The sequence below is a fragment of the Cyprinus carpio genome, chromosome A4, assembly GCF_018340385.1.
Source record: "Cyprinus carpio isolate SPL01 chromosome A4, ASM1834038v1, whole genome shotgun sequence".
Lineage (NCBI taxonomy): Eukaryota > Metazoa > Chordata > Actinopteri > Cypriniformes > Cyprinidae > Cyprinus > Cyprinus carpio.
In genome coordinates, this window is record NC_056575.1 from 2,425,891 (window position 1) to 2,436,655 (window position 10,765).

The 10,765-nt window shown below is 33.4% G+C and overlaps 1 protein-coding gene across 1 annotated transcript in view; it reads right to left on the bottom strand.

Moving 5' to 3' along the window:
- Positions 1-825, bottom strand: part of LOC109071890 (solute carrier organic anion transporter family member 1C1-like) — a 30,141-nt gene extending 29,316 nt beyond the window's left edge. The window contains exon 1 of the mRNA XM_042736130.1: positions 392-825. The gene's annotated coding sequence lies outside the window, so the exon portion shown is untranslated. The remainder of the gene's footprint in view (positions 1-391) is intronic.
- Between the last annotated feature and the right edge of the window lie 9,940 nt (positions 826-10,765).

Sequence of the window (10,765 nt, forward strand, 5' to 3'; positions counted from 1 at the left end):
ATCCATTGCACAAACTGAATGTTGGCATTAAAAACCAGCATCAGTCCCCTTAAACCCAGATGAGCATGCATAATTAAAGCATGCTATAAAATGGTTGTTAATATAATTAACAAGTCAATGGCGCGGTAATTATGATGCACAATAACTCTCAATCGTTCAAACTAATCTAGTAGACGGCACAAACACACGGCAGTCCACATGCAGACCTACTTTTAACGAGCAGATATTGGCTTTCTCCTCTTCTAACACAAACGCACGCAGCTTTGCGCACCGCCAGACCCATTTTAAACCATGTCATGTCTAGTGCGCAATGCATATCCATAATTTGTAAGCAAGAGATGAATTAGGTCAAATGTCTTGGTATACAGAAGAACAGCTGCGATTTACTCACCAAATCTCACAGTTCATATAGGAATATACGATCCGGTCTCGTCTTCTCTTGGTTGTTATACAATATATGGATATGGAAGTGTCCCCGCTGTTCCAGAATGAGGTTGTAGGGAGCAGATCATATGTGTCAGATGGGTTTCACATGGACAGAAACTTCCCACGGGCTGCCGGAGACGAGGAAAGGCACTTGGTCCTGACCTGGAGGTTTCCCAACACTTCCACTCACATCCGATTCCTTCGCGTTCAGCTCGATGCGTCCGAATAGTTTAATCTTTTTGACGCCAATCTTGTAGGTTTTTCACGAGCCTTTCCTGAGAAATGAGATAGTTTGTTCTGCTTGAAGCGGCAGGATGGATCAAACTGAAGCACGTGATGAGCGCGCAGAGGGGCTCTGGATGATCACATCACACGCGTGAAATGCGCGTTTCAGTACAATGGTCACACTTTATCATAACTTACATTAATATATGTCAGACAAACACTATATGATTCTTTACAGACCATTCGCTCATTGCGAATTCATAAAAAACATGCTGTGACACTAATAGGCTATGTTTAGCCTTATATAATTTTATATTGTTTGTGAATGAAAGTTAAGCTATATATTAAAGTCATGCTGAAAAACACAAACTGTGTAATTAACCCTTTGTTTGCGTTCTGAGAGTCTCTTCAAAAAGCCCCAAAACATACTTACCATTAAGATATGAGGGTTGATCATTAAAGATTCGCATAATTTTATTGTAATGGTCTTGTTATATTGCGTGTCTACAACAGTCAGGTCAAATCCTCAATAATATCTGTAAAATGGGTTTTCATACGTCAGAGGAACATGGGGAAAAAATGAAATAAGCGATTTTTTATAATTATATTTTAAATAAAATCTAAAAATTAAATAAAATTATTATTTTATTTATTACCTATTATTATAATTATTAACCTATTAATTTTTATTATTTTTTTAATACTAATTTTTGGGGTCTCTGTGACCCTGCACATAGAGAAAGTCAGTTTTAATAGAACATGACTAATGTTTAATATCTGAAAAATGGTTTTGCAAAGCAACTTTACAGAAAATTATGTCAAAGGAACATGCAAAAATGATAAAATAATTGTATTTATTGTTATAATTATTCAATTATCTTTATTAATTATTTTTGACATATTATTATTGATCTTTTTAACATATTAAATATTATTATATTAACGTATTAGATCAGAATTATTTTATCACAAGGTCTCTGAGACCCTGATCATAAAGTCCATTTTAATACAACATGACTGATCTTTAATAATATTTCTAAAATGGGTTTTCATTATGTCAGAGGAACATTAAAAACATGACAACATTTAAATAAGCAATTTTATGATTAATTTTATTTATATTTATTATTAGTTAATACATTTGTTAACATATTAAATTATGAATAAATTGTTATTAAGTAAATTATTAAAAATATTAACATATTAAATTATTTTTTTCAATAATTATTTTATCACAAGATTTCTGAGATCCTGAACATAGAATCTATTTTAATATAACATGATTGATGTGCAATCATTCATTAAAATCTAATCTGTGTGCCAATGCAAAATGTTTACATTAATTCCAATGGGTTGCAGAAATAAACTTTCTTAGATAAGATCCTTGTTAGTAAGCTCAGTCTCGGTCAGCTTTGAATAACATGAATATAAAATAAACCTAATTATTTTAAATGGTTTGTTGTTACAGAGATGACTTGGCTTGAGTTTCCAAGTGCTTTTCAGGAAAACCGTGCCTGCGAATCAAAAGTGACGTCAATGTAAGAGACAGACTGACTCATTGGATGCCAAACAAAATGTCAAACTACGGGTGCAAAGTCAGTCATTCCTCAAGGCCTTCAATCTGCATTTATCCATCCCCCCATCCAGATCAATTATACCAAGCCTGGACATCCAAAGATAAATATTTCTGAAAGGAACAGATGGCCACACGTGTGTACTCATACAGATCATATTTATCCACAGCCAGATGATTTTGTTCCAGCCACATAATATTTACAGCCATACGTCTTATATGTTTAGGAAAACAGTCATTTTTAATAGCATGTTATTTATTCAGTCTTATAGCCAATATGGAGTCCTCATATAACATGTTTTCAGGAAAGGGTGGATAGAGGAGAGACAATGCACATTGCCTTGTTTCCATGGAGATGACCAAGCCATAATATGACAGTTGTTATAACCTTCTGACTGTGGATTACACACATCCTACTCTTGCTGATACGTGACTTGTCCATGTAGACTCAAAAGCACCCAAAGGATAAAGCCATTGATGGGCCGAATGTCTTTGCATTTCTGATTTAAAATACGAGATGACGGCCAATGCAATCACGTGGAGCATTATGGTATTAAATGCACTGCCCGCCTACTTCATGTTCACAATTGATAACCGCTGTAAACAGAAAATGAAAATACATTGCATTTTTAAATTGTCAAGGAATGGGAAAAATTATAAACAAAAATGCATAAAGCTTCAATAAGCAAAAAACACTGGAGTTTTCTATACATCAACAGACTAAATGTATATGCAGTCTAAGCTGTGTGATTATGCTGCTGTTAAAATATAGGCAAAAATATTATTTAATAATATAAATATTATTATATTAAATGCAATATAATTAATAATTCAAATTATATAATACATAATGCAATATATAATTAATAATATAAATTATATTATATATAAAATATTTTATAATTATTTAAAAATAATAAATAGTATAATAAAAATAAAAAATATAAAATGCCAAGAATTTTGTAACATTAATCGATCATTAATGATCTATTTTGAAAAGTTTGAATATGCAATGCATTTTAATTTATTTACAGCATGAAAATGCCACATTAAGACTATGAAATATGAATATATGAAAATACATTATTAATATAAAGTAGACAAGCAGTAGCATAATGCTTCACATGACTGAACAACTATTTAATAAATATAATTTGCTAGTGAAATAAAAAGGATTTTCAAACAGCAGTCATTTAGGTATAAAATATAAAAATTAAATTAAATAACTTGTGCAGTAGTTCAGGTGATTACACTGTAAACAAAATACATTTTTTCAAAGTTGCATGAAAAACAGTTTATTGGATTATGTTTTACAAGCAAATAGCAACACTATTTCAGTCTTTCTTCTTCAAATTCCACATTTCTTTGTAATTGTTTGTGAAATTTACTATTGAATTTCTAAGTAAAAATCAAGTTTAAATCCATGATTTTTTCCCCCCAGTGTGTATAAAATAAAATGTGTGATTATATAAACTTTCCCTTTCTTTACATACATCAAATGTAAAGAATTTTATACTGGGAAGTCAAACAATAGTTACTTATCCATAGACAGACATTATAGAGTAAATGTTTTCATTTTCTCCATCTGCACTAGACAGAACCGATCTGGTTTTTAATTTCTCCTTCAGTCATTTCAGTGAATGACTCATGCTGTGTAACTGATATCTGTGCTGTTTAATATATTATCAGGAGTATAACTGAGCTAAAATAAGACAAATCCACGTCAGCATCCGATTCAGGATTCTCTTCACACAGACACCACACAAACTGCAGCTGCGTTACAGTTTTTTGCCGCTTAGCTTTGACTGATTTTGGGCTTTAGTAATCTGTTTGTGGTTTATGGTAGTTTCAGACGGTTTTCGAGAGTATGGCAGAATTCTTGGCCTGGTATTTCTAATAGGATTTCATTAATCCATTCTCGTCTGTTGCAGTGGCCTGCCGAACAAACGGCTACTTCAACTCCATATTCTTGGCATGGTGCTTTATAACTGGTTTAGCCCGTTTACAGTAACATGCACAGTATAATCTATGACGTTAGAATAATAATTACAACTGAGAATACGAATAATGTGCTAACTGTACTGACTCAAGAGTTTAATTATTGCATCACAGGAAACTCAATGGGTTTCTTTGACGCAGGAGCAACAGTTATATTTGTGAAATCTCAACTAAAGAGAAGATAACAATTGCTTTAGCTGTAAATATGACTTGACTTCATGTACAACACAACAACTCCTCAAGTCCTTGAACCGATTGTGTGCATACTATAGAGATACAGTGTACCGGCATTTGCATTTGAGGGCCACGTGTGATGTCATATCTAGATACAAGTATTTTTGTGCACAGAAGATGTGTACATCATGTTTATTTCTTTTTTTTTGTCTGAAAATGAAGAATCCAACAACAGAGGCATCACTAGACCCTTATTGTAGTAAAACAACGGTGTGGCTCATATTACTGATAAATCCTCATGTGTCAATGTTATTGATGAATAATAACCTGAGAGTTTTTTTTTTTGTCTGATAACATTTCAGCAAAAGCTGTATGTTTTCTATCAGCTGTTTCAAATCAGATGCCAAATTTGTGAGTTTTTAGAATCAGAACCGCAACTAGTGAACGCTGATCAAACGGGTTTGCAAAAAGATCTGAAATTGTTTGTGATTCAGTTTGATTCATTTGGACAGTTCACTCACGCACTGAATCATTTGCAGCAGTTTCTCACAAGTTTTAGATCCTTCTGAGGGAGAAATGGGGATTTTTATAAATGATAAACAAACATCCAACTAGTCTCTATAGCATATATAAGCACCACATATTGCAGTGTTTTCTACATGTTAACAGACTCTGTATAATTACATAATTGATGTAATCTGAGGGATTCTGCTGTTAATTTCGGGGTATTTTGGTACTGTAATTTGGAGCTGCACCATCCATCATTTTATGCTTAAATAAATAATATTTAATAACATAATATAATATCAATATTTCAATAATTTAATATGAAATTGTAATCAAATATATTCAATAATTGCCATAATATAATAAATTATACAATATGTAATTAAAATAATAATATTGTTTTTATATTATTTATATTAAATTATTATTTTTGAGGACTATAATATTAATAAAAAAATTTTTAAATCTAGGATTTTGTAACTGTAATCATCATTTCTCTTTCAGAAGGATCTATTTTGAAAGGCTTAATTTTGCAATATATTTTCATTTTTCAGTTTCTCATTTTAATTTAGTTTAACTTGATGTACTAAAACAACACAAACTGAAATAAAAATAAATGAAAACTATACAGACATACACATAATAAAACACAAAAACTAAAAATGTCATACTAAAAATGACAAACACACAAAAGGAAAATCTAAAAACTGATTCAAAATATTAATAAGAACTGTAATAGTATCTGAAGGATACTAAAATAACACTGATTCTCACACCAAAATAGTAACGGGATTTTTTATAAGACGGAAAACAAAAGGTGCACAGGATGAGGTGGATATTTACCTAATCCACAGAAAACAAGACTCGGTAATGTCTTCTATCGTTTGTCAGTGGCGAAGCAGCTCGTTATTGAGCATCCAACTTTTGAACGACTTTATACTGCATCTGTTTATATCCAAAATATATTTTAAAAAGTACAGTATCATTACTGATACAAGAAACGCCCCTCTCAAGAACTAAAAATAATGTGTGACTAATGTGTAATTACAGGAAGTTCCCGCTCCTCCCGTGTCACCTGCAGTACGTGATCCGGAGGCTGCTTTATGCATCACTTACGCTCCTAATGACCTTGTTGGAGAAGGTGTAGTGTTCCAGGCCTCATTATCTATATGACTCATTACTTGTAATCAGCACAAGCCCTTCTCACTCCCCCAGACGAGAGATTGAAAAACCTACATTTTGTGTCAAGAGCTTGTGTAAGAGCTGTGGTCAACCGAGTGCATGATAAACATTCCTAATCTGCGATTGTGAAATGGACTCATGATTAAGCGAAGTATTACAGAATGAGATCCTCTGCTGACCCTTCGCTAAGTCCCGCCTTAAAACATTACTGACCAATCCTAGCTTAGTAACTGTTGCTATATTAAAGCAAGCCTTGCTTTTTTCCTAATGTAAGTCTAATGTAAGCCCTGTGTGTTTTGAATGAGAGTTATGGAAATGATCCAAAAACACAGTGTACACATTTTTAATGAAAAATGGCAAATATCATACATCAGTTTTAATATTCACTTATATTCACTCACTGAAATATCATGCACCTATTTTGGTGTCAGGCTGGTCAGAAATTGTGTGTAAGTTTTGACTTGTTTTCTTTCAATTAGCACAGGTTTTGCATTTCTTTTTGGTCATAGGCCTCATTGATCTGAGCTTACGCATCTCACCACAGCATTATTTGTTGATCATTTTTGAGATGCACAAAGCTCAGATCAATATGGTCTATGATCAAATAAAAAATAAAAAAATAAGTTGACAAAAAGGATAGGATAACGAAATTTATAAGCTATTTTCTGTAGGCCGGTCAACACCACAAGTGTGACGAGGTAGGGGGAAAAATCCCCCCAAAAATACAAAATTGTACAAATTTTTATTTCATTTAATGTGGAAATTGTCCTGTATTGTGACTAGATTCAGCTTGAACTGTTAAACAAAACCATTAAAAAAAAGGAAATGTAATTGATTGTTGGAGTTTGTATGCATGATCTAATTTTGGTTTATTTTTAAAAAATGACTGGTTATTAACTTAAATATTTTAGTACGTGCAACCTTGCCAATACTAAATTAAATATATTTAAAAAAAACAAGTAAAGAAAAATGTGATTTAAATGTGACCAAGCCCAATATAATGACCAAATTTGTCCTTTAACAAGTATAATTTTTAATCAAAAACATTAAAACAAAAAGTTTATGTCCACATCTGTAAACTACCCATATCACTCTAAAAAATAAAAGTTAGAACCTTATTAATTTATACGGATCTTAAAGAAGCCATATGATCATTACGCTGATCGGAAGAATATACAATGTATTAGAACATCAACATTTTTTACAGAAACATACAGAAAAAAAACTGGCCTATTATGCTGGAAAGAATCATTGAAGACCCTTTACTTTTGATCTACATACACGGGTTAGCATGACATTTATAGCAAACGGTTTAAGGAGTCTGATCATGTAAGAGGTGCGCTCCAAGGGAGAATGGCAACGCTGCTCAATTTGTGCGTTTAATTTGTAAATCTGCATGACTATGGAGTAATGGAGGCCTACGGCTTTAGAGAATCCTCTCTGAAACCTCTTCCAGTCTCACGAGCTTCAAAACAGCCACTTGACTACAGACATCTTTGCCTCCATAATCTCATCCCTTGTCTATAACAAAGTGTTTGGTTTGCTAAATGCTTTGTTTCCTGTAACTGAAGTTCAGATCGTGTTATTCATGCCTGAATTCAGCTTTTGAATCTTGAACTAATGTTAATTAAGTTAGCTGTTGCTGAATAATTCATGCACGGCATGTCTGTCAGAATGGGTTTCGTTAGACATTCACGTTCACAGAACTGCCAGAGAGACTGCTGATGGTGAACTGGAAGGAAACATGACTTCCTAATGAACGTTAGACGTGTCTGGAACACTTATAATCGTCATTATTTATTCCAAGTTTAAACAGCTCAATATTATCTTGAGGTAATTTAATATATGAACAGCCTGATTCAGTTATTTTGAAAGCCTTACCTGTAATTCAAGAAAAACACTGATGAATCATGTTATGGCCATGCTTACATTACAGGGAACAAATTAAACATATAGAAACATTAAATATTACAATCTTGTGTCTTTACTGTAAAGTCTCTGAACATCTGTGCAAAGTTATTATCGTTACCTGAAACTATTAAAAAACATTTTTACTTATTGAAATAAAATAAAAAATACACCAGCAAATAACTGAAATTGAAGCACTAGAATTACTAACAAGAAATGAAACTAAAACTGAACTAAAACTAAAAAAAAATAAACCTAATTAGTAATATTTTTTTTTAAAAAAGTAATGAAAATGACAAAAACACAAAATAAAAATTAAAAATTAAAAGGAAAATTTTAAATAAATAAAAATGTCAAATATAAATCAAATTTGAAATATTAATTACATTTGAAATATTAATCAAATTTATAATGGTACATTAAATTAAATTATAAATAATAGACAAAACATTTAAACTAAATGAAAATTTTAAATGTTGTCTTGGCAACTTACTGAAATAAGCTCTAAAATTAATGAAAATAAATAAAACTAAAACTGAACTAAAACTAAAACTAACAATGATATAAAAAATGAAACCTAAATATTAGTGTGTGTGTGTGTATATATATATAAAGACAAAAAAAAGAAAAAAGACAAAAGCATATGAGATTACTAAAAAAAAAAAAAAAAACCTGATTCAAAATATTAATATAATTTTAATACTCAATGATATTGTGCCTTTAATGGGAAGTTGGAATATATTTCTTTGAGAAGAATATTTCTAATGCTAAAAAATCGTAACATTTTCACTGTTGTAATAAACCAAACTTTCACAGGAAATGCTAAACCAGATTTTTACACTTTCTGTAAAAAGTCAGTGGAGTTTGCTTATAAAAAGGCTCACTCTGAGGTCATGAGGGGTCGTTCCCACAGCTTTGGTCAATAAGTGATAAACACTGTCCCAGCACATCTGGAGCAGGGTTATTCAAATTTTACCCTTGAGGGCCAGTGCACTGCAGAGTTTAGCTCCAACCCTGATCAAACTCACCTACCTGTGATTTTCTAATGATCCTGAAGACACTGATTAGCATGCTCAGGTGTGTTTGATCAGGGTTGGAGCTAAACTCTGCAGTGCACTGGCCTTCGAGGGTAAGATTTGAATAACCCTGATCTGGAGTCTGGATCCGGAAGTGGATTGAGCAGGTGCTCCACTTATTAGTGAAAGTGCTCTAGTGTTTAATAAACAGAACTGCACGCATCCCGCGGAAGAACATTCTAACCGGAGCTACTTCTCCAAGTTTATGTCTATGGCGATTCACGCAGGTATGTGTTACTCCGCAGCGGCGACGACCCGAACAGGCTACAATAGTCCAAAAATAATCACTTATTAAAAATATACCGTAGTGATTTGGGATAACACAAAAATGCGGTTTGGTAGATGAATTTATGACGTACTCGCTCATTATATACATTTTGCAAATTTTGAACAGAGAAAAAGTTACATAGTGTTGCTTTAAGACTTCTTCCACCGGTCAGAGGATGTGAGAGACGCTCCTGACCAGCTCAGTTCCCACCAGACAATCAGGTTAGGATCAGAGGATGAGAACTGCTTAAAACAGAAGTTAGAGGAATAACACACAACCCAGACCTCTGCACTGTCCTCCCGTCATGCGGGCAAGACGCTTTTTCATCTTGTTATTCTGGACTTCAACTCACAATCAGATATAAAGTTATAAAATAAAGAATTGGCCAGATTTCCTCGCAGATGTCTGTGCCGCCAGTAAAGCTGCAGTACGGAACTTTTGGCCCTCTAGCGGTCGAGCCGTAAAACTGCAAGTTACTCGCGGAGGAACATTATTTTGGGCTTCGGCTCAGTTCTTCAGCGCGGATGAATATGGCTTCATGATCGTTACAATCTAGAATTTTTAATTAGGGCTAATGCCACTAACAAATAGGCCGAATGTACTTTGAGCAGGTAACTTTTGTTTGGACTCATTGAAAATACGTGTTACAAAATAAAAATTACAAAAGTTAAATATCTTACCTGTTGAGCAAACAAAGGCCATCTCTGCGTTCGTTTGAACTCTTTTGAAGTTACCGTCATCTCGAAAGGCAGTCTGATATCGCTTTTTGCTTGTACTATACGCTATTCTCTCAACGTGGTTTCTTTGTTTTAACAGATGGTTGCCCTCTTGAAAGAACATTTGTGTTAGTGTTGCGTATTTCTGATGCCTACAAACTGTCGGAACTACGAGCAAAGAGCTCACGCTATAATAGCCGGACCTCCTTCTTTTTGTTTAGGGGTGTGACGGAAAAATGGTATTTCCCGCGATATTCGACCGACAACTCAAATTATAATCATTCCCTGCTGAAAAAACAGCATATGCTGGTTAGGTATGTTTTGACACTGGGATGCTGGTTTATGCTGGTCATGTGCTAGTTTATGCTGGTCATTTGGTGTTATATGGTGTTAGTGTGTTGGTCCTTTTGGTGTTTTGTGATGTTTGTGTGCTGGTCCTTTTGCTGGTTTATGCTGGTCATGTGCTGGTCCTTTTGCTGGTTTATTCTGGTCCTTTGCTGGTTTATGCTGGTCATGTGCTGGCAAAGGACCAGTATAAACCAGCAAAGGATCAACATAACAGCAAAGGACCAGCATATACCAGAATAGGACCAGCACAAAACATACTTAACCAGCATATGCTGGGTTTTTTTTTTCAGCAGGGTTTATGAATCTATGTAAGGCAAGGTTTTTTTTTTTTTTTACCTACTTGGTCAATAGATAACTGTTATGC